The 25173-nt window shown below is 47.9% G+C and overlaps 1 long non-coding RNA gene across 1 annotated transcript in view; it reads right to left on the bottom strand.

The window, feature by feature from the left end:
- Nucleotides 1-23436, bottom strand: part of LOC129486806 (uncharacterized) — a 381019-nt gene extending 357583 nt beyond the window's left edge. The window contains exons 1-2 of the long non-coding RNA XR_008659098.2: nt 23249-23436; nt 22797-22875 (exon numbers count right to left, since the gene is read on the bottom strand). This is a non-coding gene — a long non-coding RNA (uncharacterized lncRNA). The remainder of the gene's footprint in view (nt 1-22796; nt 22876-23248) is intronic.
- Nucleotides 23437-25173: the final 1737 nt, after the last annotated feature.

Genomic DNA, 25173 nt, shown 5'->3' with positions numbered 1-25173 from the left:
GAGGGGAGGGGAGGGGAGGGGAGGGGAGGGGAGGGGAGGGAAGGCAAGGGAAGGGAAGGGAAGGGAAGGGAAGGGAAGGGAAGGGAAGGGAAGGGAAGGGAAGGGAAGGGAAGGGAAGGGAAGGGAAGAGAAGGGAAGGGAAACAAAGCGGAGGCTGGGAATGAATCCCAAAAAAGACACTCAAGCCTAATTGAACAACCAACGATAAGCGCATTGCTAGGTCTGCCCGTAAGGATGCAGCAGAAAAAAAGAATTCACCTCAGACTGTGCAAATGAAGATCATGTAATGAAAGAACCATTCTGGATGCTGGGGCTCCCATAACTAGCAAATAGGGGCCCCTCACTCAGCTGAAGGAGCAAGAGGAGGAGATGGTGTTACTGGAGACTGGGAAAAGGGGCAGGACCCACAGCTGTGGAGGGGCCCAGCTGCTGCCCAAGATGTGAACCTCCCTCTCCCTTTGCCCTTTGGTCTCCTGCCAGAGCCCTCTACAGACCGGACTCAACCAGAAGACAGTGACAGGGAGCCTGCGGGCACAGCTGGCAGGGTCAGCCTCTAGGGCTCCAAGCAGGGCTAGGAATGGAGCCAGGCGGTCCACGGAAAAGAACCGCAAAGAAGGTGCGCAGGAACCAGCGATGTCCCCACTGCATGGCGCAAAACCCAGCACAGACTAGACTAGACTCTCTCCCAGACATCCGTGGGCCCCTCCCTCACTTCTCCTAGTCTCTGCTCAAATGTCACCTTCTCCATAGGCCCTCCAAGACCACCCTGTATGAAACAGCTCGCATACCCCATGCCAGCATTGTTTATCTCCTTAACCTGTTTTTTTTTTTTTCCTTTTTCTTTTTTCGAGACAGAGTCTCACTCTGTTGCCCAGGCTGGAGTGCAGTCGCGTGATCTTGGCTCACTGAATGACTGAATGAATAAATGCTTGTCAGGCATCCCCTAACGCCTCCTAGCGTGCATGCTCTGCAAACTGTTCCATCCTCAACACTCGGCACAAACAAGGACCAAAGGCGCCTAAAAGCCTTCGCACACACACTCACAAGCAGCCCCCTCTCACACCTCTTACACACACACACTCACACGCAGCCCCCTCTCACACCTGACCCTCACACACACTTGCACACTCACAAGCAGCCCCTCACACCTAACTCTCACACTTACATGCAGCCCCCTCACACCTCTCACACACACATGCAGCCCCTCACACCTAACTCACACACACTTGCACACTCACACACAGACACCTATGCCACCCGCACTTAACTCTCATACACACACACGACTCTCCCTCACACATACACACAGACCAGACCACACAGGCTTAACTCACACATGCTTACATACACACACACTTGCACATACACCACATACACTCAACTCTCTCACACGCACATATTATTCACACTTAGGCTCAACCCAACATGTAGACACCTACATTTACACACACATACACATACACACACCCAACACATGCACACCCTCACACAGATACCTGTACTCACATTCACACCACATACACTCAACTCTGTCACACACATATTTACACACCTATGCTCACACACATCCACTCATACACTTATGCTCACACCAGTCAACACGTACACATCCTCACAAACACACACACACACATCTGAAAGTGAGTTAGGAATCTCTTCCTTTTTCCCAAAACACCCCATGTCTACCTTCCCCCAGACTGTGAGACCGCTGACAGATTCTTGGCATGCGCCTGTGTGAACACAATCTGGGCATATGTAGTGTGGTCATGAACATAGCATGCACGGAGCCTCCTCTGGAGCTCTTAGTGTGCGCTGAGCATGCCTCAAGCACTTTACAATCACAGTATCACTTACTCCCTATGAGATGAGCATGGGTCCTATTTTTCAGATATGGAAACCGAAGCTGAGGAAGGTGAATAGCTTTCCCAAAGTGACACAACTGGTGAGGGGAAAGCCTGGGCTCCCCGGGGTGTCAGGGGAGGTCTAACTCAAAGGCCATTCCCTCAGCCATCCTGTTGTTCATCGCTGAGCCTTGCAAAGGGTCTGCCAGGCAGCGGGAGGTTAATGGCCATTGGCCAAAGCCCGCTCCTCCTGCAGGATCGACGCAAGTGGAAGATTATGAGCCCAGATCTGAACGTCAGCTGTCTCCCATGCAAAAATCACTAAGAATAAAATAGAATTTCTCTCCAGTGGTTTGGAATGGCCACCACAAGTCTGCATGGCGGCAGAGGAATGTAGTGCATGATTTCTTATGTCCTGGGTCACTCTGCCTCTGGCATGACTGAGGAAGCCCTTGCCTCCCTCCTCATTCCCTACAGATTCATCATCAGGGAACCCTTCGATGCCAGCACAGGCCCTGCACAAACTGATTCACTGAAAGTTTCAACTCCTGTCGCTAGAGTTGGGGAAGCTGGTGATCCGGGAGCAGAATGCTACATCAGTAGAAACCAACCTCTTCAAAAGTCAGAAAATGAACCCAGAAGAATGGTGCATTGATGGTGCAACTCTTATTTGCCCACCATTTGACTTCTAGCAGGAAGTGTTTTTAAAGGGTATTTTTCTCCCTTGCTGGTCAGTTCCTCATTGAGAAATTCTCTTTTGTGACACTTGGACATCTCAGCTCCCAAAATGATGATGGGACTTTTTTAAAAATATCCACTTCCAGGTTTGGATTCACTTCTTCATTCATCTGGAAGAGTAGAAAGGATTTCCAAATGCTTACCAAACTTCTCCTCTGAGCCCATCACTGGCCTTATCCCTAGACCCTCACACATACACGCAAAGCACACATGCTGTCCCCAGACCCTGACTATCACCTCTTGGAGTCATGCAGCACAGGATAGGATGTTCCCATCTCCTCTTCCTCTCCCCCATCCCCTACTCACGCACTCAATATGGTTTATCAGCCTCCTCTGTGTCCCACCATACGTTATGAAGCAACATGATAAAATCTTCTGTTAGGTTTGGTAAGAAATAGAATGTAACCCGATGGTGAAACCTTAGTGGGCTTCAAAATTGAACAGACCTATATGATGCTGGAAACTTCCTTAAACTCTCCCTTCCTGGAGGCCAAGAAAGCAGAAACCATCACCTGTTATGGTGACCCATGGCCAGGGTCACAGAAATCTCTTACACCCTGCATCTGCTCTACCACCCATCTGCCAGGTCCCTCTGTTCTTCAGTCCTTTGGATGACGATGTGGTCTACACTCCTGCTTACTCTGCTGGCTTTACCTTTCCCTTGACTCAGACTCCCTGTGCAGCAACACCAAGCTCCTGGCACACACTGCACAGGCTGAGCTGTTTCCTCACCCCACCTTTGCTCATGCTGCTTCCTCCATCTGGGATGCCTTTTCCCCTCTGTCTTTATCTGGCAAACTCCTACTTATGCTAGAAGACTCGGCTCAGACTCACCCTGAGCATCATTTCCTGAGCCCAAAGCTAAGTTGTGCTTCCCTGGAGCCCTGGGTTTGTTCTGCTGCTACACTCTCCATCTTGTGTTGAAAACATCCATTTGCAAGTCCACCTCCTGCAGCAAACTCTGAGTTCTGGGAAGAAAGAGGAACATGGCTGGCTCATCCCTAATTTCCAGAGCCCAGAACAGGGCCTGGCACATCACAGGTGCTCAGAGGAGCACTTTCTTAAATCCAGCTCAACACCCTCCATTTTTCCTCATCATCTAAATGGGCATGTGGATGGGCTCAGTCCCAGCCCAGAGAAACAGGAACTTAGAGATATGCACAAAGTGACCAGACCTCCTCAGCCCACAGGCTCTCCCACCATTTGCAGTGGGTTGTGAAATAGAGAGAGAGCAGCCCAGAGTGGGGGCCCCAAGAAGCTGTTGGTGGTGGAAGTCTCTGGGGTGAGATAATTCCAGAAGGGAAGCAGGTGGTCTCCACGAGATATAGGGTTCATGGGTATACATGACTGATGCCCAAAACCATCCATCCCACTAGAAATTCAGCAGTAGAGCAATCAGCAAAGGAGGCTAATAAAACTTCCTTTAGCTGAAATCTCCCACCCCGATTAAAACAGAAAGCCTCATGGCAAGTATTTCTAAGCTGTCTTTATCTCTGCAGCATTCTTTCATAATTATAAAGTGGTGTACCAAAACCTCTGCCCATCATCTCGTTTAATTTCGTAACAACTCTGTGAGATCAACGTCATTTTCCCCATTTTATGAATGAGGAAGCTTAGGTACAGAGAAACTAAGTAAGTTACCCAAAATCATCCATCTCAGAAATGGTAGAGCTGTAATGTGAAATCGTCTATCTCAGAAATGGTAGAGCTGGAATGTGAACCCAGCTCTATCTGGCCCCAGGGTCCTCCTCCCTCTTAACCAAAATGTTAAATTGTCTACTGGGACAAGGGAAAAAGTGTCCCCAAACAGGAATCGGGAGACCTGCCACATGACCTTGGCCCGATCACAATCATTCTGACCCTTGATTTCCTCATCATTTCCCTCTGAGCCCAAGTCTACACATGGCTTAAGACACACTTAGCATCACTTCCTCTACAGAGCCTCTCCCAACCATGCTATGTCATAGTCAGTGGAGAGCTAACCAATCCTTCCTTTGTGCCCTCACCTGCCCCTTTATTCCAGGACCTATGCATCAGGCAGCTAGTGCTGTGTAACAAGCTGCTCCACAACTGAATACCTCTAAATGAGGGGCAAGCAAACATTTTCTTAAAAGGTAGTATTTTAGGCTCTGCAGATTACAGGATCTCTGTTGCAACTACTCAGTTTTGCCTTTGTAACTCAAAGGGAGTCATAGACAATGCATAAATAAATGTCATGACTAAATCCTAATAAAATTTTATATACAGAAACAGGTGGCTGGTTAGCCCACAGGCTGTAGTTTGGCAATCGCTGCTTGGAGCAATAAGCATTTATTATTGCTCACAAATCTATAGGCTGGCTGAACCCATCTGCAGATTGGGGCCAGGCATGGCTGATCTTGGTTGAGCTCACCCGTGCATCTGTAGTCAGGTGGCCAGATACCCAGGGGTTGACTAGTCTAAGATGTTTATTTTGCATATCTGGTATTTGGCCTGCTCTCAGGTAGAGGGATAGAGATGACTGGGCCATGTGTCTCTCATCATCAAGAAGGCTTGCCTGGGTTTGTTTTCCTAGAAACTCTGCAAGGTTTGTAGACATGGTAGAAGTACAAAAAGCCAACTGAGGCCTGGGCTCAAAACCAACATACATCACTTCTACCAAATTTTACCAACAGAAGCACATCATAAGACCAGGCCTCACCCAAGGGATAGAGAAATAGCCCCAGTCTCTTGATGGAAGAGCTAGGAAGTCACATTGCAAAGGGTGTGGGTACAATACAGTCCAAAATATTGTGGCCATTTCTACAATCCTCCATCACGGCCAGTTGTATTCGTACGTATGTATCTGTTACATGTCTGCCTCCCTCTTGTTAGACTGTAAGCCCCTTGAAGATGGGTTTCTATATCCTATTCATCATCGTATCTCCAGTTCCTATAGTACCTAGAACAGGAAACTGTCCATTTTAACTCCTGAAGAGCTCACAAATCCATCTATGTCCAGGACCACCACCTCTACCTGGGTCCCAGGTATTGACAGCTCTTGCCCAGCACACATCTATAGCCTTCTGACTTGTCTCTTTGCCACTACTCTAACCTCCTTCCAATCCAGTCTCAACTCAACAGCCAGAGGGATCTTTTACAAATACAAACTAAATAATATAAATACCTCATCCCTGCCACCTCAAATTAGAATTCTCTAGTGGATTCCCTGCCCCCCATCATTGAACCCCACTCTCCTAAAATGACCCCTGGCCCCTCTAACCCCATCTCACGTGTCCTTACCCCTTGACCTCTGCATGCTCACCCAACTAAAATGTCAGTTCCTCCATGGGGCCTTTGCACTCGCTGTTCCCATTGTCTGGAATGCTCTTCCATCCTCACTTCACTAGCTTGCTCTCACTGCCTTTCAGATCGCAACTCAAACATCACTTTTGAGTGGCTTGAGGAAGCCTTCCCCGACTCCCAAGTTGAGATCATTTTTTTCTTTATTACTCAGTCTCCCCAAAGCTGGATTTGCTTCCTTCAGATAACTTATCTCAGTGTGTAGCTGCACATTCATGACTGTGACTCTGATTACTATCAGTCTTCCCTGCTGGACTACAAACGCTAGGAGCTCCTGGGCTGTGTCTGCTTGGACTCACCATTTGCATCCCCAGCAGCTAGCACAGGAGGAGCACTCAGAACAAGTACCCGGTAAGTACACAGGGAATCCAGAATAAATCTATCAATGGGAATATTGATCATCCCAATGCTTGTGGAATCCTATAGGGGCTCCAGTGCTTTGTCAGCGCCCCCAGATTCCCCTTGCTGAGGCAGTGATTAATTACCACGTCTTGGAAATAAGTTCACATAAATCAGAGCAGAAGAATAAGTCAGATGCAGAAGAGCACCCAGCACCTTGCAGGGCAGGTTGGAGCCTCCACCAATATAGGGAAATTGGGCAAAAAGGGAAGCCTAGGGACACTGACACTCCTGTCATGATTCTGCTCAGTGTCAGTCCCAGGCAGCACCTAACAAGACACCTGGCGGTCAACAATAGCAAGAAAGTCCAAGAATTTTGGCATACAGAACCAACATGGCACAGCCAGGAGCAATCCAGAATTGGCATCGGAAGCCCTGGTTCAACCTCCAGCTCTGCTTCTTTACTGGATTTGGGAAAAATAACCTCTCTGTGCCTTGTTTCATCATCTGTAAAATGAAAACAAAAATAAATCCCTCTCAGCATAAATATAAAACCCTAAATGAGTTTACGTGAAAGGATGTTGCAATAAGAGCTAACACTCAGGGTGTGCCAGAAGTGGCTCTAAACATTTCATAGGCTTTAGCTCACTGAATTCCCACCACATCTTTATAAGGCAGGTCCTACTACTATCCCCATTTCACAGATGAGGAACCCAAGGCTCAGAAATCTCAGAAACTTTCCCAAGGTCATGCTGCTAGGAGGATCTGAATCTGGGGCTTGAGTTCATGCTCTTTTGTTCCAGAGCCTGTGCTTACTCAACGACACTCAACAAACCCCAAGGTGATGTTATGGTTGAGGCTCTCAGCCCTCACCAGGGTCAGGCATGCCTCCGCCTTCCTTCCTATTGCACTTGCCTAGCTAAATGGCAAAACAGAGGCCTGTGTCCTGTGCTTGGCTCTGCCATTTCCTCTCCACCTGACCTTGAGCTAACAAGGCTACCTTTCTGAAACCCAGGGTACCCCTTTCCATAAGATGGATCTACTAATCCACACTACGTTCACAGGATCATCACGGGGAATAACAGACACGGTCGTAATAGCACATTGTAAGTTGCCAAGCAACACTGAACTTGAAGGGGCTCCAGGGCAGGGCACTGCCAGGCTTAAAGAATGTGGACACTAAAGGGCCCAAGTGCCCGTGGGGGAAGAGCTCTTACAGAGCGGGCCGCCCCCGCCCAGAGGCCACCTTGTTTACGCAATGATCAACTCATTCTGAAACCCAAGAGGCTGCCATCTGCCCTCAGAGCAGGCCCAGACGCTGCTTTCCTGTTTGCTTCATTGGCTTCAGATCGGGGTGTTTTTTTTATTTGAAAAAAAAAAAAAAAAAAGATTTTGGCAAGAGATGTTGTCCCTAAAATTTTAAGTGGTTTGTTTTTCTTTTTTCCCTGCTCCCCCCGCCCAAAGCCTACCCGATTTTTTCCTTCTTTGATTGCATGTAACCTCAAACAATGGCATCATTTACAGACTCCAAGCAGCCTCCTGCCATGGGTCCCACGCTGAGCTCTGCTTTCTAAATCATTGGCTGCTGTCACCCTGACTCTGAAACCGCAGCTCTCCTTTGAGGTTGGGTCATGTGGCATCTGAGGGCTCCATAGTCTTGGAGTGCCAGTGTAAGCTGACCAGGATTCTGATTTTGTATTTTAAACTCAACCATTGTTATTCAGTGCTGGTGGCACATCTTCCCCTCTCTTCCCAATGTGTCTCCAAGGTTCTCAGCATTCCGTTCAATGGGCCTAACCCTCACACTCCTTACTCTTTCCTGGGAGACTTGATAAATAGGGCTGGCCAATGTCTGCTGCACTTAGAGGTGTAGAGAACCAGGGTCAAGGAGGATATTGACATATATAGTATGTGGTTTCTGCCCTCCTGAATTCCCCAGACTAATCAGGACACCTCATGTTAAGACAATAATTTTGGAGAAGCACATTAGAGTCTATCAGTCATTTACACTAGAGTATGAATTGGCCTTTTTGGCAAATCCAAAAGCATTTGTTGTTAGATGTTGAAGAGGAAGATAAGACTTTGCAAGACAAAACACCACAGAAAGTGAAATAGGGGATAGAAATAGAGGGTGGGCACACACTGATAATGAACTTCGCTTTTGTCCTGAAGTTGCCTTGTGCTAGAACCATGCCAATGCTTTACTCCAAAAGGAAGTTAACTTCTAAGAGACTACTACACTGTTTATGAGATTTATTCCTGATTTACTTTATTTAACACATTTTATATAGTGCTTCTATGTGTTTAGGGATTATTCAAATACAGACTAATTTAATCCTCACAACATCATTAGATAAGTTGTATTAGAATCTTATCTTAAAGATGAGGAAACTGAGGCACAGAAAAATAGTTTGCCCAAAGTCACACAGCTTCTGAGTGACAGAGTTGGAACTCACATGCAGACAGTCTGGCTCCAAAATCCATGCTATTAATTTCTATATTGTAATAGCAAAAGAATACAAAGCCATTTGTATAATTTTATCCTTTTTGGACCAGTAAATGAATAAACTCCTGTGATGAGTAAACCGTTTTCAACAATCAACTTAAAGAACACTCAACTTAAAAAGCATTACCAAGACTGTCAGAACCAGTAATCTGAGGCTGATTTATGAACTTAATGACAACATTCTTTAATTCACCTTTTTGACTCATTCAATAAGTATTACATGAAGCACCCTCTATGCCTGGGGCCAGTCACTGAGGATACAATTGTTCACAAGACGGACCTGGTCCTTCTGGCCTGAAGCTCACCATCTGAATAGCAGTTGGAGCCCCAGCAGGGGTTGCTGGTGCATTCAGGAATCAGGTGGCAGGTGTGGGCCATCTGCTGTGGGAGGACAAGCTGCACCTAACTCAGACCAGTGGACTGGGGGCAGGTTCAGAGCAGTGACATCTAAGCTGAGGCCTGACAAAGGAGGAAGATTCAGTCAGATGCCAAGGCAGGGGCAGAGTGAACCAGGAAGTGGAAAGAGCACGTGCAAAGTCCCAGAGGTGCTGAACAGCCTGGACCGCAAGAAAAACAGAAAGTTGAGTGAGGCTGATGTGCAGAATGTCAGCAGGTGATCAGTGGAGGCTAAAGATGGCCTGACATCAGGGCTGAATGCCATTAGTCCATGCAGACCCTGATACAGATATTAGGTTTCTGCTGGTGTCAAAGAGAAGTGGGTCGGGGGAGCCAGAGACCCTGATATAACATCACTTGACAGATAACAGTCCCTAAAGGAAATGAAAGTATTTTACCCCAAATATATTTCTTTGATATATTTTGAAATGATCCTGCAAAGCCACCCCTTGTGGGGAAAATTTACATTCTGCAGAGAATCTTCTTCCCTTTCTAAGTCTTTTCCTGATCCAGGAGAGATTTAACTAAAAGTCTGACAGCTTTTAAGGTCTGATAAAAGACATTTACCATCTGTTCTCTCTGAAGTCTGCTACCTGGAGGCTTCATCTACATAAGAAGAATCCTGGCCTCCACAACGCTCCTTATCTTAACCCCAAGCATTTCTTCTGCTGACTCAAACTCTTTAGGCAAAGCTTAACACTTTCAACCAATTGCCAATCAGGAAATCTTTGAATCCACCTGTGACCTGAAAGCACCCACTTCAAGATGACCTGCCTTTCTCGGCCAAGCTAACATATAACTCACACATAGTGATTTATGTTTTTCCCTGTAGCTTCTGTCTCCCTAAAATGTATAAAGTCAAAGTATAACCCAAACATCTCGGGCACATGTTCTCAGGACCTTCTGAGGCTGTGTCACGGGCCATGGTCCTCACACTTGGCTCAGAATAAACTTCTTCAAGTATTTCAGAGTTTGGCTTTTTTCATCAACAGTATGAACTCTGTGCCTCCCAAATTTATCTGCTGAAGCCCTAACCTCCAACATGATGATATTAGGAGGTGAGGCCTGTGGGGAGTAATTAGGTTTAGAGGAGGTCCTGAGGGTACAGTCTCAGTGATGGGATTAGTGCACTTAGAAGAAGAGAAAGAGACAAAAAATCTCTCACTCCACCATGTGAGGACACAGCAAGAAGGCAGCCATCCACAAGCCAGGAAGAGAGCTCTCAGCAGGAGCCAAATCTGCTGACACCTTGATCTTGGACTTCCCAGCCTCCAGAACAGCGAGATATAAATGTCTGTTGTTTAAGACTCCAGTCTATGGTATTTTATTATGGCAGCCTGAGCCGACTAAAATGACCTCAAGTTAAATCTAAAACTTTGCCTCAGATGTCAACACCCAGGAAGCTACCGTTTCTCCTTGAAACAATACATATGCAAAGAATACGCAAAGAAAACACACTTACAAAAGAAATAATCTCCAATGATAAGAGAAGCCAACTGAAGACTCTTTAAAGTGACAGACCCAAACATACTTGTTTCTGGTTAACTTTCATTTCCTCAGGCCCTATCAGTGCAGCGGGGACACATAACAGAAACTAAGGGAGGCCTGTGGCTTGCCCACCCCTGCCAAAGATATACTGAAACCTCAGCTCTTCCTTTCAAATCCAAGAGGTCTTGGAGAATCTCCCACGCACAAGACAGTTCTTAATTCTGTGATGCCCATTCGCCTTCCCTGGACCACTCAACTTATGCTTCCTGTTGTTTCCCCAGGGTGCTGCCATCATTCTCTAAGGCTGCTTATCCTGCCAACATTTCTGAGGCTCATGCCTCCTGGCCACGGATACAGACCTGTTTCCTAGTTGCTCTTTCTTCCACACTGTAAGTCATCTGGTATTAGAAATGCTTTGATGCAGTCATGGAGCTGAGTGAACACACTGTCTCAGACTCATGCAAACCTTCAGACACAGCTCCTTCATTCCCCAACAAATTTATTCTGAGTGCTTACCCAGTTCCAGGCACTGGGGAGGCAGGGATGAAGGAAATCCAGTTCCAGCTCTCAAAGGGAGGCTAGACTCATGAAGAAGAAGGATCTTATGCTGGGCTCTCCCTTTGAAAAGCTTCTTAAAGCCTGTCCCACCAGGCATTGGCACAAGGAGGATGTCACCAGGTGAAGGTCTGCAGGACAGCATTCCAAGAAGAAAGCAAATGCAGGGTATGGACTTTCAGCCTGGTCTGCCACAAGGGCAAATCTCCTGCTGTAGTGACCTAGTATCACCCTCCACCTTGAGTTGAGAGACAGCGGCAATAACGGCAGGAGTAATTGTAACGAGAAATGGCTAGCATCACAGAGCCCTTACAATATTCTCCACCAGCTCTGTCTAGGAGAATTATCTGTGATGATGGAAATGTTCTATATCTGTGCTGTCCAATATAGAAGCCACTGAGAACTTGAAATGCAGCTGGTGCAATGGAAGAATCTCAATTTTAATTTTAGTTCATTTTGGTTATTTTAAATAGTCACCTGTGACTAGTGGCCACCATATCAGACAGCACAAGACAAGATATTGTGCTAAGCACTTTATAGGCAATATATTAATTTTAACAATAAGCAATGAGATAAGCATGATTTTTGTCTCCATTTCACAGATGTAGAAACTGAGTCCCAGAGAGGTTAAATAATTTGTCCAGGTCACTCATTTAGTAAGGGTAGAGCCAAGACTTAAACCCCAGCGATCTGACCCCAGAAAGAAGTGAATCCTGCATCATACATTCATTCATCCATTCCAGAACCACACATTTGTTGTACCTATCATGAGTCAAGCAACATTCTAGATGATGGGGATATAGAGATACATGGGAAGGGGTCCCTGGACTCAGGGAGCAGACACTTTATGAGGGAGACAGTCAAACTAAAGGAAGCCTCAACACCAAGGAACAACAGCCATGTTAAGCTCAGCTGGTGGTGCTGGGGAGCCCTCCACTAAAGCCATTAAACACTGCATAGGGATGCTGGAGGTGGGAGTGGGGTGGGGGGTGCCTTGAAGATGGTTAAGGCTCTCTAGTTTATAAGTCATTCCTCCTTCCTGAGCCCTGGCCAGGCCCCCCAGCTTTCCCCTAAAGGTGTCCCCCAATCCCCAACTATGATAAAAAATGTCTGCAGGGGGTATGGGTGGTCAGTCCCAGGGAGGGAGATCAAGTCCCCTCTCTCCCACGAGGCTCATGGGACACTCAACAACTTGAAACCTCCCCTGACATGCCCTGAACTGTCTGAATGGAACACTAGTAAACAACTTGGACCACAGCTTCCAGAACTTTCCTACTTTAGCATGCCCCAGAGCCTAAGAACAGGCTTGCAACAATGCTTTAGAGTCCACTCAACCGTGGTTCAGGATCCAGCTTCATCGCACACCACCCCAGCGACCTCGGGCATGCTTTTTAACCTTTCTGCACCTCCATTTCCTCATCTGAAAAATAGGAATAATAATATTTACTTTCCAGGGTTGTTATGAGGATTTAAATGTATGTGAAGTCCCTGATGCACTGTAGACATTTAACTGATGGCTGCTCTTTTTCTTAATAGTTATTATCAACTAAAACTAAAAGGAGACCATGTCCCCTTGCTCCTCTACCCTTTCCACCAGGGCACTAAGGCAAAAGAAGGCAAGCAGAGGTGTGGAATGCGTGTGTGACTGAGTGTTAGGAGACCTGAGATCTCATCCAACGCTGAGTCGCTCACATGTGTAAAATTGGATGAGTCACATCCCCACTGTTTCCTCATCTGTAAAAGGAGAGTGTTGGGCTAGACTTGGCAATCTTACATGCAAATGCCTGCTGGGATGGGGCAGAGAAAGAAAATGACCTACTGTGGGGACACCTGCCACTGAATTGTTGCTGATGGTTGCCGCATGGGAATGCCAGCTACTGTGCTCAGATATTCTGTGTCCACCAGAAGCTGGACATCTGGATTTCTTTGTAAGAAATCTTTAATTATAAAAAGAGGGTACATATGCCTATAGTCCCAGCTACTCAGGAGGCTAAGACAGGAGAATCATTTGAACCCGAGAGGCGGAGGTTACAGTAAGACAAGATCACACCACTGCACTCCAGCCTGGGCAACAGAGCAAGACTCCATCTCAAAAAAAAAAAAAAATGAGGGTAACTATTTGCATCTTTTTATCATATCAAACACTGTAAAGTTAAACAGGGCCTCCCAGCCCTGAGAGCCAGCAATTCTACTCCTCGGAGTCTCCGAAACACTGTTCCTCCACCCCTGCTGCCTCTTGTGCCTGTTACTGAGAAAACATATCTTTCAGGTCCCCTTTTCAGTTCCTTCCCCTACGCGCGTCACAGAGTTGTAGGGCCACAAAGGTTGCCCCCTTCAGCAGCAGGCCTCCTGGAACCCTGCTGAAATGCTTTCTGGCAAGTTCTCCTTGCATTTCCAGGAGACTCTGCACCTCTCAGTTCCCAGTTCTAGCTGACGAAGATTGATTTTCTACACTGACCTCACTCCCCACTGTGCCCAACCAAAAGGGTTGATGAAATAATCATTTCAGCCACTGTGGGAGAGCAGGTGTGAAAACCAAAGCTGAGCTGACAGCCAGAGTTGCTGAAGTGCCATTCACATGCAGGGTACTGTTCAAAGCATGCTGTAGATATTTACCTACTTAGTCTCTGAGGCAATCCTCTAAGGTAGGTACTATCGCCATCATCGTTTTGCAGATGAGAACACTGAGGTTCCAAGAGGCCAAGTAACCTGCTGAGGGTCACCCAGCTAGGAAGTGGCCCTGCTGAGGTCCAATGGGCTGGCTCCAGGGTCCCCATGTTTATAAGCTGCATTCCCTCAGGGCCTCCCCAGGTTTGCTCTCCAGTCTCGTATTTCACTTGCCCCAGGGAATTGTTTGTACCTCTGTGCCTTTGCAAATGCTGATCCCTCTGCTGGGATGCTCTTCCCTCCATTCTCTGATTGCTGGACACCACAGCTGGCCCTTCCAAGCTCTCCTCAGTGAAGTCATCTGGACAATGGACTATTCCCTCCCCAGGCCTGTGTCTGTGCTGAGTATGTTTCATCACCGCATGATTCACACAACAAGCATTCCTCACTGTAAGTCCGTCTCCCTCGTGGGATCAAGGGCTCCTTGAGGGCAGGGTTAGGGTGTGCCAATTCAGCCCTGACTGCAAAGCAGGCTCAATGTGTGTTGTTCGAGATGATCTATGCTGAGCCCCTCCCCTTGCCTCCCGTACTCTTTGGCTAGTCTGACCCCACAGGAACCCAGGAACTGCGACTGGAGGACACTGCAGTTGGATCAGCTGATGGTGTTACCTTGCATTGGTTTGCTAGGGCTGTCAGAACCAAGTACCACAGACTGAGTATCTTAAAAGAATACAGATTTATTTTCTCACAATTTTAGGGTCCAGAAGTCCAAGGTTAAAGTGTCAGCAGGTTTGGTGTCTTCTAAGGCCATTCTCCTGGGCTTGAAAATGCCCGTCTCTTCCATGCGTCTTCACGTGTCCTTCCTCTGTGGGTGTCTGTGACCTATTATCCTCTTCTTATAAGTTCACCAGTCATATTGGATTAGGGCCCACCCCAATTATTCATTAAACCTTCATTACCTCTTAAAGACCCTTCCCAAGTACAGTCACATTTGAAGATACTGAAGGTTCAGACTTCAACATATGAATTTTGAATATATAAATTCAGCCCATAACATATCCCAATTTCCCTCCTCCCTTCTGCTCCCCAAGATAATACCTATGCAGCTAGAATTATTAAAGAACATGCTGGGAGAGTCCTTCATGAGCATCCAGCCCAATCTTTGCATTTCACAAATGGAGAAACTGAGGCCCATAGAGGGGAAGTGAGTTGCTGCTGAAATCACTCAGCACATTGAGTCAAAGTCCCTGCCTGCTAGTCCCGGGGTCTTCTTGTGAACCCTTCATCCATTTGCAGACCTTATCCTGGATATTCTTTGCCATCTCCCACCGCATTCTCCAAGGCAGAGCAGAAAGGAGGCTGGTGCAAGTCAGAGGAGCAGATTTCCTGCCAGGAAGCCTCATCCCTTGCCCTGTCTGGTGAAGGCCAGGCCCATACTCATGGCCCACCTGAAGCTTGGGCCTCTAGAGCCATTCAGTGGCCCCTGTGGCCAGATGTCCCGGACACCTGCAGGGTTTCTGAAAGCTGCTGTCCTCAGCCCAGCTCAGCCACAGAGCTCCCAGATGGGGAAGTTGATTTGCCAGTATCCCAAGGGAATTAACACAGAAACAGAAAACCAAATACTGCATGTTATCACTTACAAGGGGGAGCTAAAGCCTGAGCACACCCAGACGTAAAGATGGGAACAAAGACACTGGGTATGCCAAAAGGAGGAAGGGAGGGAGGCAAGGGCTGAAAAGCCTCCTGTTGGGTACTATGTTTACTATCTGGATGAAAAGATCAATAGAGGCCAAAACCTCATCATCACACCATACACCCATGTCACAAACCTGCACATGGACCTACCAGATCTAAAATTTAGATTAAAAAAAAAAAGAAACACCAAGCAATTGATTTCTCCATCTACTCCATAGCATTGATTTAAAAAGAAACCTGTCACCATCTCTCCTGCTCCGCTTGGGTCAACACATCCTGTCTCTAGCACTTTCTAGCAGTGTAACCTTGGACAAGTCACTTAACCTCTCTGTGCCTCAGTTTTATAATCTGTAAAATGGGAACAATAACAGTACCTTCCTTATAGGATTGTTATGTATATTAAATTAGTTCATATGGGTACAGCATGTAGAATACTGCCTAGAATATACTAAGCTCTATGTAAATGTTTGTTAAATAAATACATACATGACCCCTACCCTACCCAATACACCCAATATATCCACAATAAGCTTTCCTAAGAACCCACGATGTACAAAGCACAGTTCCTGGCAGAGAAGGGCTTATGGATGCAGATGTATCTGATACAGTCCTTGACAGGCAGGGAGAAATTCCCTAGCAGGGTGGAAGGCCAAGGGGGAAGGGAAGCCATCCAAGCAAAGGGACGAGCATGGCCTGAGTCACAGTGGCTTGAGAACACAGAATGTGTTCAGGGCAGGACAGATGCTGGTGGAATTGGAGCTCTGAACCAGAGGAGAGGTTTAGGAGCTGAAGCTGAAAAGATGAGAGAGATCAAATCTGGGAGAAACTGGATGCTGGAGTGAGGGACCTCGGACATGTGGTCCACTTGTCAATCCAGGAACGCACCAGGCCACCATGCATATGCTCGTCTCTGGGCCTTGCTCAGCCTGGCCCTGCCCCTACCCCTTCTGCCATGCAACAGACACTGAGTTTCAACTGTGCCCCAGCTCAGCACTGTGTCCAGAATCTAAAACTGAATAGGGTGTGTGTAGTCTCTGCCCTAAAAAGCAGCACAAAGTCAAAAAGGAGAAAGAGGTGGCTACGTAGACACTTCCAGGATGGTGGAAAAGAGGAACAGGACCCTAGACAAGGAGCGGCTCCAGCTGAACTTGAGATGAGCTGGGGAAGGGTAAAGAAAGGATGCTCCAGTCTATGAAAAGGCACCAGAGTGTGACACTGCAGGGCCCTTCAGAGAACTGCCATGGCCTGGCATGGCTGGAGCAAGGGTCACACAGGAGGGGCCGAGGGCACAGGACAGAGCAGCAGGGAAGAGGTGATCAGAGGCAGCAGCCAGACCAAGGGATCACATCATCACCCAGGAGTCTGTGGGCTCCAGAGGGACTTTTGGAGGGGAAGAGCCCAAATAGACTTACATTTTAGCTCAGTGGCAGAGCCTGAGACCAGAACATTTGTAGAGGTGGCTTATCTGAGAGGTGACTCCAGTAAGCAGCAGTGACAGTGAAAAGAATGAGACAGGGGTGGGAGAAAAGATTGGAAAGGGTGTGTGGTTGAGCTGGTTACCTCCACAGGCAGCCAGAGCCCAGTCCTGCTGGGACCCTCTGAGAAATCATGAACGAACCTCGTATGGTCACCAACTTTCATCTCTCGTTGATTGAGAGCTGCCCGTAGAAGGCATCAACTCTCCCCTAGGACCCAATAGGAAATCTTTACAGCCCCTGCCTCTCTTCCAACTCCCTTCTTTTGGAGTCCTCATTTCTATTCTAGGCTGTGCCTGGGCAGGGGCCGACTGGCCTTCTGTGGCTTTGAACAAGCCCTACATGTTTGAACAGAACTGCCCTCACAGCTGTGCTCAACTCAGTGGTCCAAAGGGGCACACGGGGCACAGAAACATCTGCAACAATCCCCGTGGGTACGAGACACATCAGTTAGAATTATGTGTAGCTAAAAATAACAAAGAAACAAAAAATAACAGTGGCTTAAACAAATTAGACCTTTATTTCACTCTTTCATTGAAGAAGTCCAGAGATAGTGACTTATGGTTGATATATTTCTTACAGTTCATCCTTTCAGTTGTGGAAGGTGATTACCCACATAGTCCAAGGAAGTTGCTAGAGCTTGGGCCATCATCCATGTTCCAGGCAGCAGATAGAGCCAGGAGAAAGAAGAGTGCACCCTGCACCCTTTCCATTTTAAGGAGACTTCCCAGCACTTCTACAGGTCATTTCTGCTTATATCTTCTTTGTCTGTGTTTTTTTGTTTTTTTTTTTTGAGACGGAGTCTTACTCTGTCATCCAGGCTGGAGTCCAGTGGCGCAACCTCGGCTCACTGGAACCTCCGCCTCCCGGGTTCAAGCGATTCTCCTACCTCAATCTCCCAAGTAGCTTGGATTATAGGCACGTGCCACAACACCACAGCTAATTTTTGTATTTTTAGTAGTGAAGGGGTTTCACCATGTTGGCCAGGCTGGTCTCAAACTCCTGACTTCAAGTGATACGCCCACCTCGGCCTCTCAAAGTGCCGGGATTACAGGCATGAGGGACCGCACCCAGCCTATATCTTCTTATAGAACTTAGTCATTTGGCCAATTCTAGCCACAAGGAAGTCTGGCAAATATTGTCTTTTAGATCACTGATCACATACCTAACTGAAAATTGGGTATGACTAAGGAATGGAGAGAGAATGATGGGCCTTAAGAGGCAACCAGCAGCCCCTGCCATAGGATGTGAGATGGGAATCGGGAGGTGAATCAGGAAGCAGTTGTGGTGATCCAGAGTGGCAGAGATGAGAAGAACTTAAGCAAAGGCACCAGGAGTGAGGATAGGAGGGAGGGATGCATCTGTCCATTTCTGGGTGTGGATTGGACAGGACTTGGTGATGGATAGGGACAGTAAAGGAGGAACAGGAATAGGAATGAGTCCCAGCCGTGGACTCAGGTGACAAGGAGAATGGCCATTCACGCAGACAGAGAACACGGGAGATAAACAGCCTGGGGAAAGACCATGAGTTCTGTGGGCAGGCTGGGTTTGTGAGACCTGAGGGACAGCCGCAGGGGTCCAGTGAATAGAGAGTTGGGTGTTCAGCTAAGTTGTCAGGAGAGGAGTCTGGGCCAGAGCTAGCAAGTCAGGGGGCATCAGCCACTGGAGTAGAGTCCTCAGAGGGCAGGGATGTGAGCAGAAAGGAGGGGTGCTCCTTTCCAGTCTCAGAGGAAAGAACACAGCCATGAGTCACATCACCGTGGGGAAGAGAGTCAAGTCCAATGTTTACATCCCTTGTTGGCCATGTCCCCAGGCTGAAGGACTCAGCTCCCAACAGGAAACCCCCTTATAACTTCACTCTTTGGGTTCTGAAAGCCACTTGATCTTAAGGCCTAGGGCTGCTAATGGATCCCTAATATGGTCAGTCCTGGAGTGCTGCAGTATCTCTTGTTAGATTTCCTGAATCCTGCCACACTTTTATAAATAGCACCTTCTTTAAATTCTCCTTAAGTACAAAGATAGATAGAATAAATGAATGGGTGAGTGGGCAGATGGATGGATGGAAGGATGGATGGATGGATGGATGGATGGATGGATGGATGGGTGAGTGGATCAATGGACAAGTGGATGAATGGATGCATGGGTGGATGGATAAATGATAGCTAACAGAGAAAGATGAGCTCACAAGGGAAAATGAGGAGGAACATCCAGGGAGGCAAAAGGAGAACCAGGAGTCTAGGGAGAAGTGAGCTACAGCGTCAAATGTGACCCCCACATTAGTTAAGAGCAGGACCGTGATGTGCCCTTTGGATTGACCACAGAAGGTCACTGATGACCCTGACAAGAGTAGTTCCATGTGTAAGAGAAGCCACATTGCAGTTGGTAGAGGTGGAGACATGAGGTGGAGATGAGGAAGTGGGGACAACAACTTTCTTCCTCATCTCCTCCTAAAAAGCCTGGCTTACGTGTTGCCTCTTCCACAAACTTTCTCTGAATCTCTCTCCTTCCTCTGTGGTCCCTGAGCATCCAGCTGGCCACCTACCATGAGTTGATGGTGAGCTCTCAGGGCAGGGGTCCCTGATTCTGGGCAAACATGATGTCATGGAAAGAGCGCTGGACTCTTTGGGGCAATGGAACCTACTCTCTGTCAGTTCCCTAGAAGGAGGCACATATTGACTGACTTGGCCATGTGCAGGCTCTGGGGCCCCTGCCCAGTGTCTACTGCCCCACACAATGGGACTGGGGGTATTGCCCCAGCTTCCATCCAGCTATGGCCTCCTAGCTGGTCAGCATCCACTAAAAGACCCCCACCTGTTCTGCTGTGGTCCTCATCTGCTCCCTCAGCCATGACAAAATGTGGGAGCATCCCATTTCCCTGCGGCCTGGTGGTCACAGACATTCCTTTTTCCAACCTTCTCTGGAACTGACCAAGACCAAAGGCAATCTCTGTTACAAAATAATGCCCAAGCTGTTCTTTGGGGCTCAGTAAGGACCCGGCTGCCCCTGCCCAACCAGCTTTGCTCGTCACTACCCAGACCTGTCACTGCAGGGTGAGTCACCTTGGCCCTGATCACTCAGGCCAAGGCACCGGCCAGGGCTGCATCACCAGCAGAATGAAGAACTATATATAGCCAGCCATGAAGCTGACATTCATGGGGCACTTCCTGGTACTCACATCAACTCAATTAGCCTCACAACAGCTTTATGAGATATATGCTATTCTTATCCCATTTAATAAAGTAGGAACCTAGGAAAGATCAATCTTTGGAATAATTTGACATCTTCAGATCCAACTCTCTTTTCTCAGCAAAATCAGGAGGAAATGAGCCTGATTGGAGAAGGCAATTAACACTTTTGCTGGGTGCCTTATACATGCAAAGAGCGGTATCTTATTTGATCCTTAAAGCAGCTCCATGAGGGAGCTGTACTTTACAACTGATCAGCCTGAAGCCCAGGACAGGTAGGATTAGCCAGAGGGTTAGTGATGGAACACAGAGCTATGGTTTAAAGCTGGACTGCCTTGGCTGGGCACAGTGGCTCACGCCTGTAATCCCAGCACTTTGGGAGGCCGAGGCAGACAGATCACTCGATGCCAGGAGTTCAAGACCAGTCTGGCCAACATGGCGAAACACAGTCTCTACTAAAAATACAAAAATTAGCTGGACATGGTGGTGGGCACCTGTTGTCCCAGCTACTTGGGAGGCTAAGGCACAAGAATTACTTGAACCTGGGAGACGGAGGTTGCAGTGAGCCGAGATCGCACCACTGCACTCCAGCTTGGGTGACAGAGCAAGACTCTATCTCAAAAAAATAAATAAATAAATAAAAATAAAGCCAGGCTGCCTGATGACAGACCCTACCCTCCTAGCACTCTTCTATTTAATCTGCTTGATAATTCACAACTCTGAGAAGTGGGTAATGTTATCCCCATTACACAGAGGAGAAAAACTGAGGCTCAGGCAGGTTGGAATGACCTGTCCAAGGTTGCTCTGTAAGTATGAGATCCAAGGGCTAGTAGGTGGGCTGGGGAGGTGGGAATGAAGGGGGAGAACTGAAATTGGAACCCAGATGTCTGACTTTGAAGCTCATTCACACCAAGCAGGAAAGATGAGATTGGGGAACAAAAAGCTTGTCTGCCCCTCAGATTGTACCATGGCTTCCGTGGCTTTTATACACACACACACATCCCATTCTGCACCACAGGCACAGTGATCTGCCCCACGCCAGCCTCAGTACCCAGCTGTGACCTTGTGACGTGTGGATGGGGTGCGGAGGGTCGGGGATGTGTGATGGGGTCTTACCCAGTCTAATGCATTAAGCTCCATGCTCCCTACGGAGATGGGGAAGACAGAGTTGTCACTGGCTCCTCACCTTCCCTGCTCTGCTCCACCCTAGCCAGGCCACTCTGAGCCTGCAGGAGGAACCAGAGAACGGCCTGGCTTCTGGGAAAGGTGACTCACTCACAGTACACGGAAAAGAAGCTGACTTTCTCGTTTTCTGGGCCCAAGTAGAGGTCGTCCTTGCGCAATCCTGCCCTTTGACTCTCCTGGGTGAGACCTGGCCTGGAAATCTGTGCCTTCTTAGACTTTAAGACCTGTCCACCCTCCCTGACTAGTTGCAAAACAATCACCTGTTTGGGGCCATCACCTGAGATCCTGCCTGCAGAGGGAGGACTTCCAGCTCCTGCTCAGGTTCCTGAGGAGATCCATTTCCCACTGGGAATGACAGCGGCCAGCACCCGATGCCTTTGACCCCACCACATATTGCTGCCCCTTCCTTCCCAAACACTGAGAGTGGCCTGTTCCCAGGAAAGGGAGGGCGCCTGCCTCACCTGGGGGAAAGATCTGTAGAACCACTCCAGAAAAAATCTAAATCAACCCAAATGCTTTGGGACACCCATCTTGCCCCAAGTCAACTGTAGTGGGGTGGTAGTAGAATCAGACAGACGTGGGTTCAAATCCTGGCACCACCAAATTGCCATGTGACTTTGGGGACCTTCACCTCTCTAAGCCTCAGTTTTCTCCCCTGTAAAATGATTTGGTTATTATGAATGTTGACACAATAATATCTCTTAGGATTCCATGTAAACTGAAGAAAACCGTATGTGAGAAAATGCCTTGTACTGTGTAATCCCCACTCTCCATTCACTGCTACCATTTTCAATTCTGTGATCCTACAGTCTCCTACAAGCCCCACGTCCAGGCTCAGCAGCCCCAGTGGTCCATGACTCCCAGCTGGTACTATGGACACAGGCCTTTCCAACCTTCCATTATTGGCAATTTACTGCTCTCCTGCTTGGGACAAATTCCTTTCTCCACTACATCCAATTCCTTTTCAGGATCATAAGCCTCAGAAAGAATTTCAGCTGATGTGTCAAAGTCAGCAAGGCTTGGGGAGGCTCTCTGGCCCATACAGAGTCACACAGCAAGCCAGCAGCAAGTCCAGCCTGGACCCAGGCCTCACAACCTGGGCTCCTTCTGCATTGCTGACCCCTAGACCTGTACAGAGTCTGCCTTTCAACAACTGGAGATTTCTAGGTCCCTGATTCAGAAAGAAGGCCTGGCTGGCACCCCAGTCTGCACGGAGGTCCCTTAGGGGTCTATCAGATGCCAGCTGGAACTGTAAACAGTTACGAACTTTCATTTCTATCTCTAATTCTTTGTAAACTTGAGAAATTCTAGCAAAGACAAGCAACACCTCACCACCCCATTAACTGATGGTCACGGAGTCCACAGAGCTCTTCTGCCACCCACATCTGGTCTGCAAACGTAAAACATGGAGAATGCCTGCTGAATAAAGTGGCGAGATGAAGTGCAGAGAAGGTGGCCGGCTTACTTGGGTCACGGGGGTAGTGTGAAGGAGGCCAGGGTGAACTTCCTCTCCGTTTCATCTGCTTCAATGGGCAAGGCTGAACCTGCAGAGATGAGATAAGAAGAGAAAATGCTTTGAGCTCTTGGACCCCTAAAGCATCCTCCCTAGAAGAGATCATTTTACCAAGGAGCCTTTTCTGTCCCTTCACTGAACCCTAGAAACCAGAGAAATCAAGGACTTATGTTCTACCTTACATTCAATCATATGTTTGATTTCACAAACACTGAGGCCCTCCAACATCAGAATAACCAGAGGACCCTTTTTAACAGGCAGATCCTGGCCCCAGCCCAGATCCACAGGCTCAGAATTTCCCAGGGGTGGAGTTCCAAATATGTCTGTTTCTGAGAAGGGCGGTTCTAATGCCGAGCCAGGGCTGGAAACCACCAAATCTAAAATTAATCATAGGAAATGAATACCGAACACATTCTAGGTGCCAAGCAATGCCACCATGGTTAGCCTTGCCACACCCAGCAAAGTGGGTTTTCTCAGCTCCCTTTTATCATGAGGAAGGGGGAAAGGAGCATATGCTCAAGGAGGCTAAGGGGTTTCCTGAGCCACAATGGAACCGTGTGTGGTCAGAGGCAGAACCCGCGTATGAATCTGGGTCTTTCTGACTTCAAAGCCCAGCCTTTCCTGTACCTCTCTCTGCCCACCCTTACTACGTGAGACATCCTGTGCTAACAGACCCTAAAGATATGAGACAAGTTAGACTCATGCCTGGTCCAGGAACTGACATCCAAATGGGGTCATCTGACACATAGACAGTTAACTCTGCCACAAAGCTGCCTGAGAGGCTCCAAGGGTTATGAGTCCAGCGGCGGTATGTTAGTAGTCCAGTGGAAGGGCCAAGGAAAGCTTCTCAAAGAGGTGATCTTTGAACTGGGTCTTGAAAGATACCATGGCATGTCCACCTGTCGCCTGACCAACCATGTATCTGGCCTATGTACCTATGCCATGTCATGCACTGGGCTTCGTCCTAAGGATAGGAAAGCAAACAGGACATGGACCCTGCCCTCAGCATGCTCAGAGTCTAGTGTTCTGAGTCCTCCAGACCTTGCATCCCTCCCCCTCCCTCAGGTCCTTCCTCCTCCACCTCCTCCTCTCTTCACCACCCCCCACCCAGCCCCTCTGCTTCCCGTGGTGTGGTTAGCTCCCATAGACCCGTATTTCAGAGCACCCTTTATAGTGAGCCAAGCCTTCTTGGTCACCCAGGAAATGAGGGTGCTCCAGGCACAGTGCTCAAGGAGGAGAGAGTCACATGGGCCCCACCCAGGCTGGACAAAGGGATGAGCTCCAGAGGCGCAGTGTGAGTCACAGCACATAGGCACCTGAGAAATGGGGATAATCAGACTGACTTCCCTGGGAAGTCAGAAAGAGAGATGAGATAAGAATAGAAAGTGCTTTGAGCTCCTCAGAAGAAAGACGTTATCAACAGATCTAGGGTATTATTACCACCGCCATTACCTGCCTCCATTAAAGGGACACATATGACTACGTGAGAAATCATTAACTTGTCCTGCAACCCACACATTGTTGTATTTTTCATATAATTTCATTTTTATTATTAACAGATAAGCCTGTGAAACACTCCTTGAGCCATTCGAGCATGTTAATACCCCTCTTCAGGCTGGGTGGGGTCTCCTCCTTCCCATACAGCTAGGAAAGAGTGCAGCTCAGGGAAAAGGGGCTGGGCCTCCCATGACTCCTCCAGCTCCCTGGTCCAGCTTCCCCCTCAGAGCTCTGGAACCACATCTTGACCCCTGATTTCATTGTCCAAATTCTCCCTCTCCTGGGTCCTTCGTACCTTTCCTTGCTTCACCTACTTGCATACATCTGCCTTATCTATCCTTCGATTACGTGCAAGAATAATTTAGTGAATGCCTACTGGGTGCCAGACATTGGGGAAACAAAGATTAAGCTGGACACAGTCCTCGCCTTCAAGCAGACAAGTACACAGGCTATTCATTCATTCACCCAACAAGCTCTGAGCATTTTACCACATGTGGGACTCCATGCTGAGAATGCAGAGCAGTGAGATAAACACACGTCCCTGCCCACAGGAAACTCACACCTGTGTGTGGAGACTGACCCCAAAAACAACCACAGAAACACACACTGAGGTGTACTATAATAAGGGAATACCCCTGAGTCCTGGGGAAACATGATAGAAGGGGAATCATTCCTTAGCCTTAGAGTGGGGATGGCAGGTCATGATGACTGGCTAGGGGAGGTTTCACAGAGAAAATAGGACATGACCCAGGTCTTAAGGTGCTAGGGAAAAAAGGGCATTGCAGGCAGAGGGAAGAGCATGAGCAAATGTGGAGGAAAGAAAAAATAGATA

This window comes from Symphalangus syndactylus, chromosome 7 (genome assembly GCF_028878055.3).
Source record: "Symphalangus syndactylus isolate Jambi chromosome 7, NHGRI_mSymSyn1-v2.1_pri, whole genome shotgun sequence".
Taxonomy (NCBI): domain Eukaryota; kingdom Metazoa; phylum Chordata; class Mammalia; order Primates; family Hylobatidae; genus Symphalangus; species Symphalangus syndactylus.
This window is presented reverse-complemented; position numbering and strand designations above follow the sequence as displayed.